The sequence below is a fragment of the Podarcis erhardii genome, assembly GCF_964252035.2.
Source record: "Podarcis erhardii genome assembly, chromosome: 10".
In the NCBI taxonomy this organism is placed as follows: Eukaryota; Metazoa; Chordata; class Lepidosauria; order Squamata; family Lacertidae; genus Podarcis; species Podarcis erhardii.
The window spans coordinates 69,763,169-69,780,370 of record NC_138500.1 but is presented as its reverse complement, the minus strand read 5'-3'; the positions used below and the strand labels follow the sequence as shown (position 1 = coordinate 69,780,370).

The window sequence follows — 17,202 nt, the reverse complement described above, 5'->3', positions numbered from 1 at the left end:
AAGAGATTCATCCAGAAAAAAGAAAATCAAATAAGCCAAATAGTTAAGACAGCAGCAAAAAAGAAACAAAACCCTCAAGATTTTTTTGTTAACTCAAGATTTCTGTGCAATGTTTCAAATACAGAATTCTTTATTAAATCAGCCAAATATTTATATGAGACGAAATCTACAGCAAGTCATGTTTTCAAATGGACCTACTGCATCCCAAATGCAAAACATGTTAGATTTCCTATATTGTTTATACAGTAAATGTCAGTAGGTTTTGTGATGAAAAGATAAAGCCAAGTCAAACTTGCTTTCTTAGATAATGTTCAAAACAAGGATCTCCTTAAAAAGCAATTAAGCAACACTAACAAAACTTGTTGAGAGGCACTGAAGGCTATTTTGTATAATTAACTATACATTTTAGAAAGTAAAGCATATTCTATGGTTTTGCCTGACAAACCTGATGAGGACTTGAGGAGCATGTTAGAATATAAACACATTGCAATTGAATTAGAGTTTCAAAATCTTATTCATCAATTATGACAATGGATTAAAGACAATCTAGTATACAGTTGCAATCAAAATTATTCAACCCCCAATACAAATCAGCTTTATTATCAAAATTTACAGACTTTCAGCAGTTTGGAATGAGCAAATAAAGCAAAAGCAATTGAAATAGGTCAACCCAAAGGATGCTTCAAGTGGTTTCCTCAAATTCAGCTGAAAATGCAACTTATACTGCAACTTAAACCTGATTTGCAAGGGGGCTTGAATGATTTCAATTGCAACTGTATCCTTTTAATAAATTCACAACTTGGTTCCTTCTTAAATTTGGACAGAGGGTAGAAAGCACAGAAGGAATCTTGATGCTCAGGCCAGTTATGTTTCAGATGTCACACAAAACCAAGATGACAAGGAGCCTTTGAGTGACGCCACCTATGTTACCAATGATGCCTTCATTCCATTCCTAGTTTGGGGCATACTATAGTTGAAGACTATTTTTGGAGGAAGTTCTTCCTCAGGCAGAGGCAAACTCGGCCCTCCAGATGTTTTGAGACTACAGTTCCCACCATCCCTGACCACTGGTCCTGTTAGCTAGGGATGATAGGAGTTGTAGTCCCAAAATATCTAGAGGGCCGAGTTTGCCTATGCCTGTTCTTCCTTATATAGGCCTTGAGCAGACTAGTGTGAAACACCTTTCTTTCTCATTGATGCCACAACTGTGGGCAAATCACAGCTGAGTACAGAGCAAATCTCTCTTCATTCAACTACCTACTCCACTTCCACCTCAGCATCTCATGCCTGAGGAAGGATCTGAAGTGATCAGTTTGTTAGAAGGAAGATATAGTCAAAACAGCACAATGACAGCAACTTCCAATCCCACCAACCAACAAAATGACTACATGAAAAAAATGCTCAACAATTCTTCCCAGCCCACCAATAAATAAAAACTCAGTTTCAGATTTAACCAATCTTGCATAACACAGGAGACAACCTCACAAACTTAAATTTTCACAAGAATATATAATGCCATATTTAAAATGCTTTTTACGTAATAATGCTAATATATTTCAGTAGGTTGCTGTTCCATGTATTTTAAGAAGGTGTGAATTTTTTCTGTGCACAAAAACAGGAGTAATAGTATATCCAAATAGCAATACCGTATTAATATTGCCTGCTATACTCCAGTGTTCCTATGGCAACTGGCTCAGATTTCTATTCCCATCACCAACTGCCAAAGACAACTCTATGTAAGGAGAAAAATGGCTTTAAGTGTGTCTGTTCAGAAAAACTTTACCAGGCAAAGTTAAAAATGAAAGCTCTGGAATTTTGGGTCTTGAAAGATAAAGCACTCTTCTATAGTTCCCATGTATTTTGTTATCATCAAACTCTAAATCAAAAAATTGACTTATGTTACAGGATTTTTGGCCATTATCATCAGGGTGGGTTACAACATTAAAACACAATATTAAAAACATTTTAAAATGTTATGATTTTTTCCACCAGCCCAGACAGACGCACACAAACACATCAGGTAGTGTAAATACGTGCTAGAAGAATCTGAATTGCATTAAAATAGACTAGGAAAAGCCTTATTCTCTAGGGAAATTGAATCTAAACTACATTTCAAAACCAAAGCACACGTTGCAAGCATAAGTATATGTCTGCAGTAGAAATGTCAGTCACTGCAGCCAACCATCTCATAACTGGATGTTTTAAGGAGCAAACAGGACAATGTAATTCAGTTTCACTGGGTGACATCCAGCACAGCATATGCAGGCACTTGCTAGTGCAATGGCACTTTCCCTTCCTTTTCTCTCCTCTCCCTACAGCCCAGTGGACTCCAAAACCTGCTCTGGGGGATAAGAGCATGAACAATGGACTGAAGGAGGAAGAAGAGAAATGGTAAGTTCTGCTGTACAAGCTGATTTTCATTGCTCATATAGGTGGACATCTTTAGAGCTTGCCACTTTGTATTAGTAACCATAAAATTTATAAGTGAAAATAACCTTTTTCCTTGGTTTTTCATTTTTACTTTTCAATTTTACTTTACAGTGACTACTTTCTTCAGAATTAATTCTTCACTACATTGCATTAGTGTTAAGCTGCACTTAATACTTCAGCCTTTTAGTGGGCTTTAATTATCATACTCCCACACTATTATCACTGTTTACAAACATTAAAAACTCCCCCCTCCAGCTATTCTTGTGATTAACAGAAAAACACCAACAACAAAAAATGTTCTAATTAGTTTTGGTTAAATGCTTGCTGACTTTGTCTATAATCTTGGATCTTCTTGCATCCTCAAATACCTACTTCAGCTTAATTAAAACCCTTGTATATTAGTCTGATACCCCAATGCAGGGCATACTTATCTTTACATTAAATTTGCCAATGTGTTTTACTTGTTGCCGATAAACAGTTCTTTCTGATCTTAATAATGAACTTTTTAGTTCCAGGGGCATTTGGGAGAATTTATGGAACAAGAATGTGTGAGTATAATAATAACATGTTGCATACTTCAAAGGATTGAAACATTTCCTTTTGCTCCCAAGCAGAAACAAGGAATTGTATACTTCCAAACATGAACTGGCTTTCTGCTTGACCCTGCTGAGACGGTCACTAAAAGGAAAAAGGAAAAAAAAACTAGCTAAATCTCTCAGGATCTGTAAATCTACTCAACCTCTCCCCCTTCTCTAGCAACAAGACGAACATATTTTCTTCATTCAAAGTGCTACAGCTAACTGTTATTTTGCCAAAGCTTACTTTCAAAGAGACAAAATTATTATTGGCTGCTGTTTACATGTTCCTACACTGGCTAGCATTCTGTTAGATTGCTCCTGTAATGTTTGTGTAGGTATTTTGGCTAGGATGCTCTCCTGATTCAGATTGGAGTGCCACCTTCCCACCATGCCTGTTCCATTTTGGACAGCATAAACAGGCAAGTAGTTGCTTAAGGATCCTTTAGTTAAACCCCCAAAGATGCTAGGTGAAAAGAAGAAAATAAAAGGGCCCTTCCTTTTGTGCCCCTAATAGGCCAGATAGCTACTGCTCCTCCAGTTGCTTTACTTATTAGTATCACAAGAACCAGAGAGGTGGAATGCTGTTTCAATGCTCTTTCAACAACTGACTTGTGCACAGCCCCGCTTCCTTCGACAAGCCTAGTGGGAGGCAGGCTACACAGATTTCTGTTGGAATGGGAAATACTCCTCAAAGACATATGGATTCTGAACAGTCCAAGCCTCACCAGATAATGGTCCAATCATGACAACAGAATGCATTACACTACTCCTATACGCAAACCAAACCAAACCAAACCAAACCAAACCTCACCAAACCAAACTCATCCCAGGTGAGAGTCAGAGACCTGTCTCCCCTGCCTACAATTCTACATCCTGACTCAGGGAAGGGGGGGGTGAGCCCCTGCCCTGTGACTCCATGAAGTGTTGACCTAAAGCAATGAACCCTTTAGGATGATCCCACCACCTAGGGCAAGATCTGGACCATACCCACACCCCAGCTGTACTGGCTCAGCCAGTAATCAAACAGCACCTACACTACAATTAATAGCATGCAAAAGCAGCACTGAGAAAAATTGGCTGGGTGAAAAAAGCTGCATTTAATCACAATTATAGCGTGCCATGTATGTAGGAGAAGAGAGAACCTAGTAGGTGTCATGCAGGTTTCAAGTTGCACCTGGGACTGATGGGACAAAGAAGAAAAAACAGCTGATCCCACACAGGCTCCTTTGGGAGGAACAGTAGGATATAAATTTAGTAAAGAAATAAATTGCTGAAATTATAAAATCCAGCAGTTTGACAGATCTGTCTCTAGCCTTAACCAAAGAACTCAGGTTCCCTGTAAGAAAGAGAACAAAAACAAAGAGAAACGCGGAGGTATTTTATAGTAGCAAAGCTAGGAATTTTATGTGGAGAACAAGGTAAAAAGTAAGGTTGACAGAAGCCAAGTAGCAATACCCTGTGGCTGGAGATAACATAATCATCCTCAAAAATTAAAATACCATCTTGAAGTAACAGATCATCAGTCCATTTTAGGAACTCAATCCTGAATGCCTAAAGTTTGTATTCTTAAGGACACAAAAGCAAGTAAGCTGTGTTGGACCATAAGAAAATCAGACAGTAGGGGGGTTTTGCATGGATCTACATGGCTTCCTTTGTTTTGTGGATGTCAAGGGTAAAATTATTCATGGGCAGAGAGCCAGTGTGGTGCTGAACTAGGGCCTGAGATACCAGGGTTCAGATCGTCACTCAGCTATGAAGCTCACTGGGTGACCTTGGACCAGTAGAGCAATCTCAGCATAACCTACCTCACAGGGTTGTTGTGAGCATAAAAAGGAGAGAGGAAGCACAATATATGGGACTGTGGTGTCCTTGTTTCAGTTCACATACTGTTTTGTAAAGTCTGATTCACCTTTAAATGCAAACTGGATTGAATTTCTCAACCTCCCATATAATTAACATGGACAAGGGTAGTGTTCCTACCCTCTAGTCAGCAGGCCTGAGACCTCTGGAGTGTGTACATACCCTACTCTCTAACTGATTCCAGTCAATTCAGCCTGATGACATACCTGTTGATTTACAGCCCTTAAGAGGGCAGGAGGGGGGGAACCGTACAGGAAACACTGAGCAACCCAACCAGAGAATACCGCTAATACAATAAATGCATGAACAGCCATTAAGGTTAGGACTCACACCTAAAAGGATGTGCACAAAACCCTTTGGCGTCCCAATCACACTTGAGCATTCACTGCTTGCTTTAGGTATGGTAAAAAAGGCTATCAATACCTTTCTCCTCTTTTGTCTTAGGGAAAAGCCCCCTCCCAGTTAACTGAAGCTTTAAGAGGAATCCTCATGCAAGAACAAAGGTTCTATTTTATTCTAGTCTTTTGCGGGTGGCCTTCATTTTCCTTGGTTTTCCCACCCCTCCATCTTCATTATTTTCAGGTTCTGAGGGACCTTGTATCCTACCAGTGATTTTGTTCAACCTCCATGACTTTCTCCCAAGGAAAGTTCCAAACGTTATGGAGCTCAAGGGAAGGATTTGCCTAGCCCTATCAAGGAAAATACATCACAGTATTTTCCTTGATATTTCTTGACAGCATGCTACACTTTGTAATCTAAGGGTGCCTAGACCTTTGAGAAGTCATAAGGAACTACCCAAGCAACTACAGTGCCCCAGCTCAAAGGAAGATCTCAAGATCTAAGCAGAACCCAGAAATAGATAATGTTGCCATTTGGGCCTCCTGTCACTTTCTAACTCTCCAGGCAAGCATGTCACAAACACTGCCCCAGGCTTCTTTCTCTAACCTGAGTCAGCTCTCCATATGTGTATCTGGTGCCCACTGCCTTCAGGTTTTCTTGCTTAACATTAATTTCCCATCTCCTTTCTTCACCTGCTGCTCTGTCTCAGTCCTTTCCATCTCCTCCTTCTATAGATTTAGTGAAGCAATTATCAGTCCAATGTGATTGCTGTGCATGTATCTAATATGTGTATTTTGTAATAAAATGAATATTTAATTACTTTAAACTCTGATTCATCATCTCCTTGGAAAATAGTGTCTTGGAAAATCTAGGTTTTGACATGGCACATCATAATTCTTGGTTTTAATACTTAACACATATTCCTTGGATATACATTTGAAGCAGAATATTTGTGTAGACAAGAACACATGGTAGCAAACTGATGCTCATCCTATGGCCTGCCAAGCCATTTCAGGTCCTCAGCTCCAGGATAGATTTTAAGGAAGATGTTGGATTAGAAGCAACACAGGCGCATTCTGAAGGTACAGAATGTTATAGTATGCTTCATTAAAAGTCAGCTAGGAAACTGTAGGAATGAATCAATCTCTCATTATTGAACCTGCAGACCACCCTGGAAGTTTCTGCTGAAAGGTGGCTTGTGAATTTTCTAAAACAAACAAACAAACAAACAAACAAACAAACAAACAAACAGTTTTTCTTCTTTTCTACCCACCAGCCTCCTATCCAGGCTTGGGATGATAACCCATACATTCCAGAATGTCACAGGAGATACAATAAGTTAAAAACTATTGGGAGCCAGCTCATCAGTGCATTAACATTATTTCTCAACAGTACTTTCTAGCATGAAGGCCTATCTAGCAATTGCTATTTATGGATTCTAAACCTTGATTCTTGACTACCCTGGTTCACGGTACATAAGACTGTTTTCCAAAGCTTTGTAAAATGTGACTGGTGCAGAATGCCAACAGCTACCTGCTACTGGGGTGAGTATCCCCACCCCCACCCCCACCCTGCCCCGCCCCCCGCGTGCACCTTTGAACATTTTATTTAAGGTTTTTACACAAACATGTCAAACATTAACATTAAGGGGTAGCCATCTTGGCACACATATATGTATGTTACATGATTGCATTGGCTTTCAATTGCTTTCTTGGTAACAATGACCTGAGCAAGACTATCTGGAACACTATCGGTTCTTATATTCCTCATCATAGTGTTGTTTTCTTGGGCCACAATCCAGCTCAGAGAAAGAAGAGGCAGTGCCTGGGGCGCCATATGCCCAGACTACCCAGGCCAAAAGGTGTGCCCTTCCTTGACTCTTCTAGTTCAGAAGGCACTGCATCTAGGCAGCACTCAAGCAATAGAAGCCAGCAACTGCCAAGTTGGGCAATGGCCTGTTAAAACAAGACATAGCTCCTTAGAGAGCGTAGGGCATCAGATCAGCTAGCTCTCATAAGACTGAACCATGCTGCCAAGGCAACAATTCACTCCTGGTGAGTTTGGACCTACAGGGAGCTCTCCATGATTCTGCTCAACTGTCTTCTGCCCTGCCCACTCTTACTTGGTTGATTCTCTTCAAGACCTAACAACTCTCCTAAAAATGTGGGTGCCCCAGACTCTATCTGACACCACCATCCTAGACCCCAACCCAAGGATAGACCAAATACACAGTAACTACAGTAAGAAATGACATCTGAACTTCAATGTGCCTTAAGCCAATGTAGGCAAAAGCACAAAGAAGGCATTCCCAGTAGCCACTCCACAACTACTGAACTCCCTTCTCCTAGAGGAGCTTGCCCAATCTTAAATATCCTGCAGAAGTACTGGGAAAACCCCTTTGCAGACGATTAATTTATTTTTAATCAATTAAGTTTCATATTTTTGTCCCATTTGTTTAATGGCGTCAGCTACCCCAACTCACGTAATTCCTCAAAAACAAAAACATCACAACATAGCTTACAATAGACAATATTCCAATCAAACACAGTTCCTGGGATGTCAGGTACCGAGAGCAGGTCTGTGTTGTACCATAGAAAGCCCTCAAGACAATTCAAACACAGCACTGATAAGCTCCAGAGGGAACAACCCTGCACTACGTTGGACAGTGATTCACTGCCTTTACGGTGAGTGGAATATAATGAGCAAATAAAATAAAAAAATCCATCACACTCTGGTACAGAACTATTAAATGCAGTATATTTGCTACATTTACAGCTGGTTAGAGGTGGTTTAGAAAGTTCCAAATTAAAATGCCACCCCTAAATTTATGTGAGCTCATCTGCCCTAGGATGTCAGGATGCTGTTATGTTTCATAATAATTTATAATTTACTTTTCTGTAAACCCTCTCCTAAGAACTTACAACGTGCACAGAAAATTTCAAGGGTGAATGTTTGAGCACTAAGCAAAAAATGAACATTTGTTTTTATAGCCAACATTTCTGACCTTTGGAAAACTTGTGCCCTGAGTGGCAGACTGAAAGCCCATTAATTGTTTTCACTGCACTGCTGTCTAAGCGTAGCAATGCTAACATTGTAAGATCACAAGGACTGCAACGTGAAAGTACAGCTGAATCCAACTTTACAGTGGTACCTCTGGATGCAAACGGGATCCATTCCGGAGCCCCATTCACATCCAGAACTGAACGCAACCCGCGTCTGTGCATGCGCGGGTCGCAATTCGCTGCTTCTGCACATGCGCATGACGTCATTTTGACCATCTGCGCATGTGCAAGCGACGAAACCTGGAAGTAACACGCTTCGTTACTTCCGGGTCACCGCAGCGCGGAACCCGAAAATACTTATCCCGAAGCTACTTCAACCCAAGGTATGACTGTACTGACTTTCTAGCACCAGCTAAAGACACATCTTATCTTCTTTATCCAGGCATTGCAAGCAGGGTTTCAATTGTGTCGTATGTGTCTTGGGATACAGAGGGTTGTTTTTATATATTTTCTACACTGCCCTGGGATTCCATGGAAAGAAAGGCAGTCTAAAGATGCAATAAATAAATTCAGTAAACAAATAAAACATTTCAGTAAAACGTCTTGGAAATCAGCCAACCAAGACAACTCATACGAACTGACCTCTGAACATCTTGATTATATTTTATTTTACAATCACTACTTCCTAGTCCCTCATAATTAAGCAGTTTCCTTGATGAGAGGTTTAAATGTAGCTTGCACAAACAAAAGTTATATCATAACTGTAAATAGCTATTTGACCTTGATCAATATTGAGCCTGGCCAACCTACTTTCATTTCTCAACTGTTTTCATGTGCCCATGAAACCCTCCCTCTAATGAACAATTACTTTGCTCTTTTAATTGAAACAGTCAAAGCTGGTGACTTGCTTTCCCACAGATTTAACAGCCACAATTCTAAGCAGCTGTATTTATTTTAGTGCTCTATATCTCATACCTGAGTTTGCTTGTTTCCTCCTTCCATTCTCCATTTGTGCCATTTCTTTTGAGTTTGGAAACTGAGCTGATTGTACTTGTGCTAATTCAGAAATCTGTACTTATTTCATAGACTCATAGAGTTGGAAGGGACTGCATGCATCATCTAGTCCAACCCCCCCCTGCCACGCAGGAATATGCACCCATACCGGAATCAAACCTGTGACCTTGGCATTAGCAGTACCAATGTCTAACCAACTAAGCTAAGCAGATTTATTTATTTTTTTCTTCCACAAAGAAGGGCTCCCAGAATGGCATGCAGATCATTACAAACCAGACAGTCCTTACTCTTGGGTTTACAATATGGAAGGTCTTCAAACTATAACACTTGAATGCAGGTGTTCTTAAAGCTGTCTCACATCAGGCCTCCCCAAACCAGGAAGTAACTGTTTGAAGCTTCTATTAAATGAATATAAGTTCACTTCACTTTATATTCTGTATTTGGATCATGGAGTACATGATATAGGAGCCAGCAATCAAGTATGAAGGTAGTGTGTACACACCCCTTTGAAATACTTTATTAGAGTACTGAGGAATTGACCCTTAGTTTCTAAGTATTTTTAAGTGAGGCATCTCAAAATATTTGCTCCTATATACTACACAGGAAGCCTTTTATTAAGCGTTCAGCTGCAAAATTTAAAGTGAACACTGACTTTAAAGCAGAAGAAGACAACTGAGCTGTCATTGTTCATTTTCATCCCCCAGCTACATGGCAAGCAATTAAATAGAAAAACGATAAAAAAGAAGTCAGGACACATGAATGCATAGCATGAAGTGCTGGAGGAAAGAATGCTACAAAAGCAAAGCTATTGGAAAAATAAGTAGTTGCTTCATTGACCCCAGTACTCAATCAAGAAGATGAGACAGGCCGCCTTCTACAGTGTACCTCTTTAGAAGTAATGAGAGAGTATTCTGCCTAACCCAATCAGGGGTGTAGCTAGCTGCTCTGGCACCCGGAGCAGCAGGGGCAGGGCGAGTCACCCACGGGGGTGAGCTGCCCACGGAGTCCGCTGGCGGATGCAAGCCCCACGCTGCTGTTTCAGGCAGCGCGGGGTCCCGAGCCACCGCAGCACTCCCAGGAGAGATGCGTGCTTGGGTGTGCTGCAGGCCAGGCCCCGCGGTAAGTGCCGACCCCCACAAGGCACCATTTTGTCAACCCCCCTCAAGGATGACACCTGGGGCAGACCGCACCCCCTGCACCCCCCTTCCTATGCCCCTGAACCCAATCAAGGCATATGTTAAGGTACCCAAGATAGTGTTTGGTTGCCCCCTGGCCAATGCCAGATACTCAAGAGTTTACACATGCATGAGAAACTGAGGCTGTCTTTCCAATGAACTTTTGTGCATTCAATACAAATCAGGATTTCTCATTGCGGCACTTTGGGTAGCACCCTGCAGCGTTTCCACCGTGACTTAAGTGAAAATGAAAGTGGCCCCCTTGGATTATCTCTTTTCCTCAGTGAGCAAGTAAACAGCAACTAAGGAGAGATTTAAATTTGGAACATGAGACAGGAAGAGGTCCAGGGGATCAAACTATAGGAGGCTCTGGGTGCCTGAGCACCCACAAAAATGGTTGTGGGTGCTCAGCCCCCACACTGCAGTGCCCCCAATGCAATTTCCAAGGTCTCTCAAGGCCTCAGACAGCATCTCCAAGGCCTCGGAGATTCTGTCGGAGGTCTCACAAGGCATTGGAGATGCTGTCCAAGACCTTCCAAGACCTTGGAACCTGACTTTGGGTGGTACCAGAAGTTGGGTTCTGAGGCTGGGGGGGGGGTGCATTTGACATCACGACGCAATGTGACATCATGACGTCATGCACACCGGGCACCCAAGTCGGCTCCCCTGAAGAGGTCAAAAACCTTCCTTCAGCCCCAGTCAAGATCTCTCCCACCCCAGTTCATGTAGCTGCTATTATGGGAGAGACTGCGGATCAATATCCTGCTTCATTTATTTATTTCCAATCTGGCCCTGAGGTAAGAATTCTAAGCTGATCAACTGAAAACAGTGATAGACAGGCCATGCTGCCTTAAGAAGATCCACATGACACTTTGAAAATGACTGCCTTTTAAATTGAATATAATGCCAACCAACGCCACAACTTCTAATTCTAGTATTGTTTCACTTTAGGCCAACAAGGCATTTGATATTTGTCAACGTAAAATGAGCACCTTAAACACTACAAGTAACTGATAGCAGCAACATAAAAGTTATCAAAGCCAGTCAGTGTATACACACACATACAAATCACTACAAGCAGAACTCAACTGTGGGGCTACCACACAGAGGCCAGGAAGAAGACCATCAGTGCAAATCCCAACATATGACAATATGCGGCAAGTATTAGTACTAGTCCTGGTTCAGTAATTGCTGCATCCATAAGCAACTGTGAAAACATCACTTACTCAGCAGCTGCTCAAGAATAAATGTACCAGGGAAATGACTGTGATAATAATGGGAGCATCATCTGTGTGATTTCTCCTTCACAGAAGGAAAGAGCAATGAGCACAATGCTCAGAATCCACCTCACATTGTGGATTCTCATGATTACTATTAATAGAAGCTGACGACGGTGTAGACACAATTGCTGAAGACCCTGCTTAAATGTTCACTTCTTTTAAAATATCATTTTGGAAATAATTGTTAACTTATATGCCAACTGATTACATGAACTATTTTCATTTTAGGGAGTCTTAAATGTTTACAGAAATCTAAGTTTATTACGTCATGCAACCCTTTAAGCCCGGCTGTTCAAATACCAAAAAGAACAGGAGTTTTTTTAACAGGAACTGCCATTTATATATAGACAAATGGGAACCCACAACAAAATGTTGCAGTATTATTCCTAGTCCTTAGCAGGTGTGCTCTGGCTCAGGTTTTCAGGCAGTCCGAAAAAAAGTTTTGGAGTGCTAAGTACTCATGGAACAGTTAGGTTTCAGGAGGAAAGGAGTGAAATTATGCTCCTGATGGTAGAATTACATGGGGAGTCCAATCTTATGAAGATTTACTCAGACATCCTACTAAGTTCAATACTACTCATTCCCAAACAAATGTGCATTACACCATTAATCACCAAAACTTTAGTATTTTCCATGTAAATTTTTATTTTGAATATACACACCATACTGCTTATATTTGCATATTTTATTGAGTGGAAACACTTCAAATATGGATATGTTCATATCGCTTGTTTCAAGGAGGTGAATCCCTATATTTTTAAGGCTTTATGTGTGAATGTGTAGCACCCCACTCCTTTTCATGGAAGTACAAAGAAGAGATTCTGCAGATTCTGAATTTGGGTTCAGAGATACTAATTACCCCTTTTCATTCATCAAAATCTTCACAGTAGCTTCAATGTCAGCATTAAACAGAGCAGAAAGTCAGAAAGGAATGAAAATTTCTGTTAATATGGCCGTTTTAAAAAGGACAAATAAAAAAACAAGAAGATAGCTGTGTGTTTAAAGTAGGTATTTTCTTCAGCGCTGATAATAATACAAAACACAAAAATAAGCAGTACTGTACTAAAATGCCACTGAAAACAAAGTGGAAATAAACACGCATGAAGATAGAAAGCTGTTTTGAAAAGGTGAATTTATCTTCTACTATAAATGCTGAGGGGGAAAATTGGGGGCGGGGGGGGCGGAAATCAAGGAAAATAGAGCTGGAAGGGACCCCAAGGGTCATCCAGTCAAAGTAATGAAAGTAAAGGTAAAGGGACCCCTGACCATTAGGTCCAGTCGCAGACGACTCTGGGGTTGCGGCACTCATCTCGCTTTACTGGCCAAGGGAGTAATGAAAGTAAGCTAGGCTAAATCATGTAAAATGTAAAGAAAAAAGTAACAGGCCATTATTTTCTAAAAATGTATTTTGCTCTTGCAAGCCACAATCGAATCGAGCAAGAGAGATGCAGCTGGGACTATTGGCAGTTTAACCAGTTGCGGTGCCCACAGCAGCCTGCAAAGCGAGGTGCTGCTCAGTTTTGAAAGCTGCTTATTTGGCAATTGGATCTGTACCTTTGAAAATCACCCAAATCTCTGGGTGCATTTGCATCCCTTCCACCAGTTATATTCATACACCTATACCGCACTTCCCAAATATATAGTGTAACTAAATTATGCCTACTGCTGCAGGATTAAAGATTATATATATTTACCCAAAAGACAATTTACTGCAGAAGTAGGGTATGAAATGCCTTCTTGGTTTCAAAAACATATCCTAAACCTGTAATTCTGGTGCATGCACTTGCACACCACACAGGAGCTCCTAAATGCAGAGGAAACTCTGCATAAGAAAAGCTGCTCCATTTGCTTCCATGTTGGAGAATGGTCAGCAGGTACAACTCTACAGCTCCTGCAACACAAGGTTCAACAGTGGAGCTCTAGATACTAACAAGACCACATGGACACTGGACCACGGACAGTGCATCTTGAAGTATCTGCCTCAGAGTTCTTTTGCTTCGCATCCCGTTTTACACTTTTAGCATCATTTTTATTAGCTCTTTCTTAACTCGAGTCCCAAGATGGGGCAATCACTTGAGTTGTAGAAGCAGCAAGGAAAGCAACTATCTCATTTGCTCTGAAAGATCAATTACTTCCAAAGGGGGAAAATATGGAACATATAGGGAACACTGACAGTAAGTGAATTATTATAGCAGAAAAAAGTACTCTCTCTCAAACTCCTTTTTATTATTATTCATTTATATGTAGTTATAGCCCATCCTGCACCATGAAATCCACACCTTTTTGCTCATTTTGAGTATTGGTCTGAGTATTTTTTCAGCTCTGAACCACGAATTAGTTTTGTAGCACAACATTAAAGCACTCTGTGACCCAGCATAGCGTAGTGGCCCCTATTTGGTTTTTTTATCTGGGAGATCCAGGTGCAAATCCCTACTCAGCCTATTTTTATGTTTGATTCAGCAATAATTTGGAATTCTGAATAACTTGGGACGGGAAAACAAACTGAATGCTCCCTTGGTGCAGGCAATTCACATTCCCTGTTCTTCATACTCACTCTCCTTTCTCTACAACTCCACAGCCTCCTACTGCAGCCACCATCCATCCCTTGCCTTTTTATCATACTTTTCTGATAAGAAACAGTGGGGGAATAAACAGCAATGCAGGCAATGGTCCCAGCAACAGTAAGAGGGTGGGTGGTAGCAATATCAGGAAGAAAAAGTTGCATGCGACTTAGATGTTTTCTCCCAGGGCACTCAGTCAGTCAATTATATTTATATTCCACCTTTCCTCCAAGGAGCTCACGGTATTGTACATAACTCTTTACCACTCAAAGCACTACACCACGCTGGTTCACTCTTACCCGCCCTGGGAGAGCAACAAGCCACAAGCCACATTAAGAGCCAGAAATCCTCTTCACTATGTTTGGAGAAGGCAGATCTACGATGGGTGCATTCTTCAGGGAGCCAACATCATAATCTCTTTGCATAGGGAGGAGGACATTAAGGCTGCTTCTAGCTGTGCTACTCCCTGGGGGCGAGTGAGTAACTGCAAGCGTTTTCCAGATCACTGCTCAAGGTGTCTTGCCATATTTAGGTACATGCATGAATGCCAACTGGTAAAGTTTTGGGGGAGCTGGGAAGTCTGTACTTATTAGCAGGGATAATTTACTACTAACTTCCAACAGAAATGCCAAAAGAAAACTCCACCACAATAATCCCAAATACAGAAACATAATGGACACCCACCCACCCACCCCATTATCTGAAGCATTCATCCTCTATTTCATATAATCATAGAAGGGACCCCGAGGGTCATCTAGTCCAGTGTTTCCCAACCTTTTTTGGGCAAAGGCACACTTGTTTCATGAAAAAAATCTCGAGGCACACCACCATTAGAAAATGTTTAAAAAATTAACTCTGTGCCTATATTGACTATATATAAAGTAACTCTCTTTAATAGGCATCAAATAAACACAAAGAAAGTATTTTATAATTACTTTATTATGAAATAGTAAGTACCGTATTTTTCGTCCCATAGGACGCTCCGTCCCATAGGATGCACCTACTTTTTTGGGGGGGGGAAATAAAGGGAAAAAAAATTTCCTTTATTTCCCCCCCCAAAACCAGGTCGGGGAACAGTGGGATGGCGGTGCTGCGCCTCCCCGCTGTCCCCCGAGCTTGTGGGGCTGGCCCATGTCTGCCTGGCGCGAGGGGCGCTCTGCTTCAGGGCGCCCCGCGCGTCGGGCGGCAGGCTACAGTCCGCAGCATGGGGAACCCTCTGTTTCAGGGCGCCCCACGCGCCCCCCGGGTGCGCAAGGCTTGCCAACACGAGCGCGGAGCACGGGGCGTCCTCCGAAGGGCGCCCCGTGCTCCGCGCTGCCAGCTGCCGCCCGCAAGCCTTGCGCTCCCGGGGGGAGATCCCCCGGGTGCGCAAGGCTGGCCAACACCAGCGCGGAGCACGGGGCGGCCGGCCGAAGCGAGCGGCGATGGGATGTGGGAGGGAGGGAGCTCGCCGCCCCGCGTGTGCTCACCGCCGCCGCCCCGCCTCTCGCCGCCCGACTCGCCCGCCTCCCTCCCACGGCACACCAGGCAACGTCTCGCGGCACACTAGTGTGCCGCGGAACACCGGTTGGGAAACACTGATCTAGTCCAACCCAATGCAATGCAGGAATCTCAACTAAATCAATTCTCACTAAGGTATTAATCATCTTTTGTTGACACCTTTTTATAGAATGGCTGGCAGGCAAGAGTCCAAAGGTCTGTATTTTCATTTTTTTAAAAAATATATATAATTCATTTCACTAAGTCTATCAACCAAACAAAAAGCTGATGCAAAACAAGGAAGCAAAACCAATTATTGACAAACAGATCAAGCCCAGTTTTAAAACCAGAATATAGCATGATCAAAGGAAGCGAAGAGATGCAAGTTAAACACTAGAATGTAAGTGCAAACATGGCTTTCAAAAAATAATAATAGATAGATGGAGAAGGGACTCTTAGAGAGCCAATCCTGATGCGTCATTTTCTCTAGGAACATAGGTGCTGTCAGAGTGTTTATCAACATTTTGGATGACATGGGTTAGTTGCTTTCCAGCACTACAATCTTCAGCTCTAACAAATTTGAAGCCTTCCAAATCCAATGCTCTTCTTATCATTACTCTACTAGGCCCCTTTCCTATTATGGCCTAACTAATAGCATAATCCTAGGCATGTTCACTCAGAAGAAAATCCAAGTGTGTTCCATGGAGTTTAATTCAAGGAAAGTACGCAGCCTAAATATGAAAGCTTGCAAAGTGGCAACCATGTGTGCAGTGATATTGGGCAGAACATTTTTCAATATTCCAACACTATATTCCACAGAAAAATTTCCATTTCTAAAAAAATGTGTTGCTTTATAAAGGTAACATAATGGACACAATCCCAGTAAAACCAGGCAATTTCAGGTGACTATCCCTATGAAGCATGCATTTACATTACCGCTTTGGGTACACGCTAAAATTCATGTGTTCTCTTTTGGTTGTTAAAATTTAGAACATGTTAGAGATGTGTATGCTATTTAACTGCATTTCTTGAACTATTACCAAATATTCCAATTAAGATAGTATCAATTTGTTCAAAATAAATCACATCAGGGCCTGATTTGCACAGCACAGGTAAGTCAAACTCTGGCTTACTGTGAAGAAGCAAGCTTATCTTTTCCCAGAGTGCAGAGAAAACCAGAGTGTTGGTTTCACACATGTGAACTATTAAATGCAGCTTCTTCTCATAGTTAATTTGGAGATAAATGAACCACAAGCACTGGTTTGTAGGTTTCCACCCACTTGGGAATAGCAAGAGCAGTATGGACACAATTTTAACAAGATATGTGAATCGGGCCTATATGTGCTTTATTTAAAAAAAAAAAAATCCAAATGAAAAATATCAGTTCAATGTCAGCTATTAGAAAAACCTTTGAGATATTTATACAGCATGTAAAATTAACGTGGTGTATTTTAACATTTTGTTTACTAAATATAAGCGAAACA

At 41.5% G+C, this 17,202-nt stretch overlaps 1 protein-coding gene across 7 annotated transcripts in view; it reads right to left on the bottom strand.

Moving 5' to 3' along the window:
• Positions 1-17,202, bottom strand: part of SRPK2 (SRSF protein kinase 2) — a 93,579-nt gene that overhangs the window by 33,074 nt on the left and 43,303 nt on the right. The window lies entirely within an intron of this gene.